An 8967-nucleotide genomic window follows, 5' to 3' on the forward strand; every position below is an offset into this window, starting at 1 on the left:
CACAATACCCAGTCCACATCAGTATAGATCCTAACACAATACCCAGTCCACACCAGTATAGATCCTAACACAATACCCAGTCCACACCAGTATAGATCCTAACACATTACCCAGTCCACACCAGTATAGATCCTAACACATTACCCAGTCCACACCAGTATAGATCCTAACACATTACCCAGTCCACACCAGAATAGATCCTAACACAATACCCAGTCCACACCAGAATAGATCCTAACACATTACCCAGTCCACACCAGTATAGATCCTAACACAATACCCAGTCCATACCAGTATAGATCCTAACACATTACCCAGTCCATACCAGTATAGATCCTAACACAATACCCAGTCCACACCAGAAAAGATCCTAACACATTACCCAGTCCACATCAGTATAGATCCTAATGCCCCATACACACGTGCAGATTATCTGCAGACTTTTGTCTGCAGACTTACCAAAACCATATAATATGAGGTCAAACCTAAACACTTTCAATTTGTATGCAATCCGGCAGGCCCTTGCACTACATAGAAAAGGTAAGTCTGCAGACAAAAGTCTGCAGATAATCTGCACGTGTGTATGGGGCATTACACAATACCCAGTCCACACCAGTATAGATCCTAACACATTACCCAGTCCACACCAGTATAGATCCTAACACATTACCCAGTCCACACCAGAATAGATCCTAACACATTACCCAGTCCACAGAAGTATATATATCCAGCATGATATTTTTCCCCATTAGCACCTGATGTGTTTTCAGTTCCCTTTGAGCAGTGTGTGTATAAATCTATCAAGATCAAGATATATATCAAGAGAGAGATCAAGATAGAGAGGAATGAAGAGAGAAAAGATCAAGAGTTAGAGATCGGGGCCTCTACAAACAGCACTGACTTGACAATATAGATTTAAAAAAAAGAAAAAAAAAAGCCAATCCTGACAATAACATAACTAAAAATGGGCACCCGCGACCAAACGCAGGCAACAGACGGTCACCCGCGACCAAACGCAGGCAACAGACGGTCACCCGCGACCAAACGCAGGCAACAAGCTGGTCACCCGCGACCAAACGCAGGCAACAAACTGGTCACCCGCGACCAAACGCAGGCAACAAACTGGTCACCCGCGACCAAACGCAGGCAACAAACTGGCCACCCGCGACCAAACCCAGGCAACAAACCGGTCACCCGCGACCAAACCCAGGCAACACACCGGTCACCCGCGACCAAATGCAGGCAATGGTCAACTGCGACCAAACACAGGCAACGGTCAACTGCGACCAAACACAGGCAACGGTCAACTGCGACCAAACACAGGCAACGGTCAACCGTGACCAAACGCTGGCAACAAACTGGCCACCCGCGACCAAACCCAGGCAACAAACTGGCCACCCGCGACCAAACCCAGGCAACACACCGGCCACCCGCGACCAAACCCAGGCAACACACCGGTCACCCGCGACCAAATGCAGGCAATGGTCAACTGCGACCAAACACAGGCAACGGTCAACTGCGACCAAACACAGGCAACGGTCAACTGCGACCAAACACAGGCAACGGTCAACTGCGACCAAACACAGGCAACGGTCAACCGTGACCAAACGCTGGCAACAAACTGGCCACCCGCGACCAAACCCAGGCAACAAACTGGCCACCCGCGACCAAACCCAGGCAACACACCGGTCACCCGCGACCAAATGCAGGCAATGGTCAACTGCGACCAAACACAGGCAACGGTCAACCGTGACCAAACGCTGGCAACAAACGGGCACCCGTGACCAAATGCTAGCAAAGGAATAGGCAATCGCGATAATACGTAGTCAAATGTGCATTTTTAACAATCCTTTTAGACTGTAGGCTGGACCCTCTGAATCTTGTTGTATTGCAACCGAACTGTCTCCCTCCATTTGGTGAAGTGTTGAGCATACTGCTGGTGCTATATAAATCCTGAATAATAATAATAATAATAATAATAATAGGCAACAAACAGGCAAATGTTACAATATGAGGGCAGCAAGTGGTTAGCACCTCCACCTGGCAGGCAGGACTCGGCTCATCAGTATTAACCACAGCGCTACTTGCATGGAGTTTGCATGTTCTCCCTGTGCCTGGGTGGGTTTCCTCCAGTATTTCCGGTTTCCTCCCACACTCCAAACACATGTTGGTAGGTTAATTGGCTCCACTATATGTGTATGGATGTAAGTTAGAGTCCTTGTTGTAAGATCCTTCTGGGCAGGGACTGTGAATATACAGTATATGTGTGGAGTTCTGCATAAATAGTTATTGCTATATAAATAGATAATAATAAGAAATAGGAAATCCTGACAATAACCATAAGAATACCCCCACCTCACTCTGCCCCCCTCCTCCTCCTTCACTCACCTTTGCTCCAGGCTAATCCTCCTCTCATGGGTGCTCAGGGCTGCATGGAGACACTCACAGGAAGCATGTGACTAGAGGGAGGAGCTGAAAGGCAGAGAAAGAACAGGCCACACCTCCTGAAAGATGATAGGCACTTGATCTGCCATGGAAGGTCAGTTGCTGCCAGCAGTTCAGCAGATGTAATCCATCCTATGTAGGCCCAAATCTGGATTACAATATTCTTCTACAATGAGAATTTCTTCACTCCATTCATATTCAGTATTCAATCAAACACTGATCCCTAATAGGGCAGCACACCAGGGCATGGCATTGGACAATGACAGAGCAGAAGGCCACCCAGAGGCCCCAGTGTGATGTCACACATTACTCCTGGTCTGAGCTGTGACAGCGGGAGTAGATGGAGGAAAGGCAGCACAGCCAGCACCTCCTCCCAGCACTGGCCTGCTACTCTCTGCACCTTGCTGAAATGAGGAGTGCAGCCGCCACTCTCACTACCCCCATCAGACTACAGTGCCTGGGGGTTGTTAATCAGTTTCAGCTGCTTTAGTGTTAATGAAATAAACCACTCGCCGACTGCCGCACGACTATATACTGCGGCAGTCAGCCCCCTACAGGCAAAGCGATGTATGGGTACGTCACTCGCCCGCGAGCCTGTAGGGGGCGAGCGCGCGCCGGCACGCTCCCACACCCGCTCGTTCCCTGCCTAGTCAGCGCGTGTGACCGGAGGCTCCAATGTCCGCCGGCCACTCGCGATCTCCCTCAGGAGAGGGAGAAAGACAGACGGCTGATCTAAACACAGCCGTCTTTCATTCTCCCTGATGTAATGACAGAGGCTATGTGATCCTGCTATATAGGATCGCATGTCTCTGTGATTACTTCATTAGCCACGCCCCCTAACAGTTAGAATCACATCCCTATCAACCCCTTGATCACCAATAAAGTTAACCCCTTCCCTGCCAGTGTTATTATTACAGTAACAGTGCATATTTATAGCACTGATTACTGCAGTAATGTCACTGGTAACCCCAAAAGTGTCAAAAATGTCAGTCAAGGGTCCGATCTGTCCGCCGCAATGTCGCAGTCCCGCAAAAAAAAACGCAGATCGCCGACATTACTAGTTAAAAAAAACAATAAAAATTACATAAATCTTCCCCGTAGTTAGTAAACACAATAACGTTTGCGCAAACCAATCAAAATACGCTTATTGCTATTTTGTTTACCAAAAATATGTAGCAGAAAACAAATTGGCCTATAATGTTTAAAAATTTTGATTTCACTTTTTTTTTGAGAATTTCATATAAAAAAATGTGAAAAATATTGTTATTTTTTCAAAATTGATGCTCTTTTTTTGTTTATAGTGCAAAAAATAAAAATCGCACAGGTGATCAAATACCACCAAAAGAAAGCTCTGTTTATGGGGAAAAAAGGACGTAAATTTCATTTTGGTACAGCGGTGCACGGCCGCGCAATTGTCCATTAAATTCACGCAGTGCTGAATCGCAAAATAGGGCCTGGTCTTTGAGAAGCTAAATCCTCCGGGGCTTAAGTGGTTAACGACAGGTACACTAGATGGGCAACAATGAGACAACCTCCAAAACAGGAATGGTTTTACAGGTGGAGGCCACTGATATTCTTTCTCCCTACTCATTTTTTCTGAATGTTATTCACTAGTTTTACATTTGGCTCAGGTCAGTGTCACTACTGGCAGCACGTGGCCATACCTAGACCCTCTAGGGCAGGGGTCGGGAACCTTTTTGGCTGAGAGAGCCACTGGCACTGGATTGAGTGGTAGACGCGGCGGAGCTCTGGGACAACACATCCAGCGCGGCTCACATCCGGACATGTGAAACCTTAAGAGTTCCCTTCAGTGGAACTAAGGGGCCAAGCCCAACCCCTGAAAAACAACCCCACACCATAATCCCCCCTCCACCAAATGATTTGGACCAGTGCACAAAGCAAGGTCCATAAAGACATGGATGAGTGAATTTGGGGTGGAGGAGCTTGACTGGCCTGCACAGAGTCCTGACCTCAACCCGATAGAACACCTTCGGGACGAAAAAAAAAACACAAAAAGCGCTGTGGGAGGGATTCCCCCCATCAACGTGGACTGTGTTGATGGGGGAATGAAGTGATTTTCTTTCCTTCCGCATGTGGTGGAAGAAAAGCACATTGCATAATATATGGTCTGCTTTACAGGTTTTGTTCTTCCACCAACCTGTGACTGGACAGTGAAAAGAGAAGCAGCAGACTGATGAGCTCATCTCTCTCCTCCAATGAGCATTTTGCCTATTAGCACATGAGCACTGCACCACACCGGATTGGCTCCTTGTCCCGGTCCTTCTCCTTCACACTCCTAAACCTTGTGGACAGCCTTCCCAGAAGAGTTGAAGCTGTTATAGCTGCAAAGGGTCGGCCAACTCAATATTGAACCCTACGGAGACTGGGATGTAAAGGCAGGCGTCCCAATACTTTTGGTAATATAGTGTGTATTTATTCTCGCTGGATTGAGCTGCATTCTTTACACTACACGGAACATACTGGAAGGCTAATTGGCTTCTGAATACAATCTCCTTGTAGAGTGCTTGTATAACTGGGATGGACACAGGAGAGGATAAACTCCTCCAGGGAGCGGACTGATGCAATGGTCAAACACTCTGTTAAAGTGTCTGTGAATAAAGAGAACATACGTATGCAGTACATCTCTGCAAAACGTACATTTCCCTATGTTCTGTCTCTTTAACCGCTTCCCGACCGCCTGTCGCAGTTATACTGCAGCGGGGCAGCCCCTCCTGCGCGAACCGACGTAGGTATACGACGGTCGCGCGGCTGCAGCTAGGGGGTGAGTGCTCCCGCCCCCACTCATCAGCAGGGACTCTGATGCGCGGGGTAGGCGGCTGGAACCCGCGATCGCTCCCCGCTGAGAGAGAAGAACGATCAGCTGTTGTAAACACGGGACTGCGACATTGCGGCGGACAGATTGGACCCCCTAACTGACATTTTTGACACTTTTGGGGGGACCAGTGACATTACTACAGTAATCAGTGCTAAAAATATGCACTGTTACTGTAATAATGACACTGGCAGGGAAGGGGTTAACACCAGGGGCGATCAAAGGATTAAATGTGTCCCTAGGGGGTACTTTCTAACTGTGGGGGGGGGGGGTTTGCTGCATGAACACAGAGATCTGTGTTCCTAAATAAGAGGATCCCTGTGTTTATAAATGACAGAACAGCGGTCTGCCATGTTTACAACAGCAGACCTCCGTTCTGTCTCCACAGGGGAGCAATCGTAGGGTGCCCAACGGCCCGCAAATTGGCTTCCTCTGTGGCAAATGCACGCGCCCCCGCTATTAGACCCACGAGGCGACATACAGGTACGTTGTTTCGTGGCACAGAGCCTACCTGCCGCAGTATATGTACAGCGGCTGGTTGGCAGGTGGTTAAATATACTCAGTGATCTGCCAGAAATCCAGTGAGCTTCTAACTTCCTTTAGTGAGCTGACATTGCTGCCTTTGCTATACCTATCAAGGGATATCATATCATGCTCACAGCTCTACCGATCACAGAGCTCTAGCTGTGACTCAATAGGTAGCTTGTCTGACCTCTGCAGAGAGTCCCCTGCTTCCACACAGAGAGCAAGGGTCCTGCATGCTGGCAGGGGGTCAGGCTTTCTTACCCAGGCTGTGGCTTCTTTCTAAGAAAACAAACTGTAAAGCAGGGGTGTCAAACTCAATTTCATCTCGGGCCGCATCAACATTATGATTGCCCTCAAAGGCCGATAGTATCTGCAAGACTAGATGTCCAGAGTATCCCACTCCCCTCTTAGGCTGGGTTCACACTATTGGTATGCGGGAACCAGTGCGATTCCTATGCAGGTTCCCGCATCGCATGTCTCTCGCAGGCAGTTCACACTGCCCTATGCAAACTGCTGCGGGTGTCAATACAAAGTTAATGACACCCCCAGATCGGTTCGCAGACCACAGTGCAAACTGTCAAATGGTGCAGGAATCAGATCACATGTGTGTGAACACCCATGCCATTCGATTCCAGTGCAGACCAAAAAAGGGTCCTGCACCATTTTTAAAAACGAAGAGATTTCCAGTCACAACTCCTGCACCATTTTTGTCCGAATGCGATGCATGTTCATCCATACAATCTGTATGGCTGAATTCGCATTGCACAGACATTGCATGTGATCTGCACAGCAGTGTGGTGCGACTCACATGCGATGTCTGACATCGAAATAGTGTGAACCAGTGACGGCTGGTGCTCCATGGGCTGGGGAGGGCGGCAGACGAACCACACCATACCTCCCCCCCGACCACCCCAGCCCACACACCATACCCACCTACTCCCCCATGGTCGCCCGCTCACTCACCCTGCCTGGACAGGTGGAGGGAGGGCAGGCAGCAGCAACGGCGGCGGTGGCTTCTTCCCCCTCAGTCTCCTGTGTCTCCTCCCTTCTCCTCTTCCATGACCAATGGCATGGCTTCTCCTTTTGGCCAATTGGGAAACGGGTCTCAGGACCCGCTTCCTGATTGGCCAGGAGGAGGCTATGTGAGATGATTACAGCCACACACACCTACACAGGTTGAACTGGATCTGGATGGACTATTGTCTTTATTCAACCTCACCTACTATGTAACTATGTAACTATGTGGTGACAATAGGGAATGTTAATTCGCTATTGTCACACAACTGGGTGGGCTCAGAGCGCAGTGCTCTGCGCCCCGAGTCCACCCTTTTTTGAAGCCTATTAGAGCCTCCGGCTCTAATCACGTGCTTAAAAAAAAAAAACCCCATTGGAATCCATGCACCCGGAGCCCTGCATGTAGATTAGGGGGTCGGACGCATGGATGGGGGGGCGGCGCCCCTGCTCCTCCAATGGACGGGCCGCCCCTGGTGTGAACCCAGCCTAACATAAGATTTCAAGAGCCCCCCCTCCCACTATCAGAAGTCAAATTGTACATCACAGAGCACCCCCTTCTCCTTATGCTGCTGCCTGGAAGATCTGGGAATGGAGCTGGGAAGCAGAAAGGGAAGGATCTGGAGGAGGACCAGAGGAGGGCTGGAGTTTGCTGAATGCAGAGACCAGGGGGAGGCAGAGACGAGGGGGTACAGAGAGGCACAGAATCTGTATGAGGATTTCTGTCCTCTTCTCTGCTGCCGACTGCTGGGACAGAGATGAGGGGGTTGCCGCAGCTGCAGGAGAGGTCAGAGGGCCATATAAAATGGCCTGGAGGGCTGCATTTGACCCGGGGGCCTTGTGTTTGACATGTGCTGTAAAGCAGGAAACACCTTTTGTTTTGATGCACCTGGAAGGTATTTAGCTGAAAGTTTAATTAGCCAATAAAAAGAGTGTTGGCACAGAAGTAGTAGGCGTGTATGGTATAGTGTGTGTTATACAGCAATTTACAACTTTGGAGAATCTGCCTGGATGACAGGCTTACTGCAAATGGCACCTAAAAGGCTGCCTGGAAACAAAGTATCAACAACAAACCATTATATGTCCCCAGGTGCTCCTTAGCTGTAAAGAGGTACCAAATGGATCTCTTGGGGGAAACTCTAGGAAAAGAATAGCAGCGGTGGCTCTTTTTAGAAATAATTTGCCCTCCGGAGACCAGTGAGACAGATTTATCAGAGGCGCCCCCAGGGGCTTCCATCCGTGAAGTGATAAATGGCAGAAAATGTTCTTCAGCTTATAAAAAAAAAAACAAAAACAAAAAAAAAAAAAAAACAGGAGCACACTTAGTCCCCGTTCACACTGGGGCGACCTGTGAGGCGACCTGGTCGCCTCACAGGTCGCCGTAGGTCGCCTTCCATAGGGAAGCTGCGGACCCGTTCTAATAGGAGCGACACAAGTCGCTCCGACTTAGAAAAAGGGTTCGGAGCTTCTTTGGGGCGCTGCTCGCACTGCGACCTCGGAGGTCGCCCCAGGAAGTCGGATCGCGGCAATGTGAACGGGGCCTAAGACCAGTTGCACACGGGCGTAATAATTTCACATGTTAGCGTAGCGGATCGCGGGCAGAACACCAAGATTTTGCCCACGATCCGGAAATCATTGCAAATCGCGGGGCGCCTGTGCGTTGCCGTTGACTTGCAATGGCACCCCAAACGCTGTGCGATGTTGCCGCGATTTGGCACATCGTTTGGGGTGCCATTGCAAATCAACGGCAATGCACAGGCGTCCCGCGATTTGCAATGATTTCCGGATCACGGGCAGAATCGCGGTGATTCTGCCCGCGGTCCGCTACGCTAACATGTGAACGTAGCCTAAAGAGGTTGTAAAATGGATGTGACGGAAGTGTAGGTAAGACAGAACGCACATGGAGAGCAGGAGTGCCAACAAAGCCTTTTATTGAACGGTAGCGGGTATGTTCACAAAGAAAGGGCCAAACAAAGGTGTCCAGGGTCAGACCCAACGTGGGTAGGACAGAGTTCCAGATAACAGGGGTAGTCCATAACAGGGGCTCCCAATAGAATGGGCAAAGTCCTGGCCAGCGAGGGATTGGGCCACACACGGAGCAGGGCAAACAATGAGGTGACAAAGTTCAGGCAGAGTTCTGGTAGGCCCAGTGT

Source organism: Pelophylax lessonae, assembly GCF_965119305.1.
Source record: "Pelophylax lessonae genome assembly, chromosome: 8".
Classification (NCBI taxonomy): domain Eukaryota; kingdom Metazoa; phylum Chordata; class Amphibia; order Anura; family Ranidae; genus Pelophylax; species Pelophylax lessonae.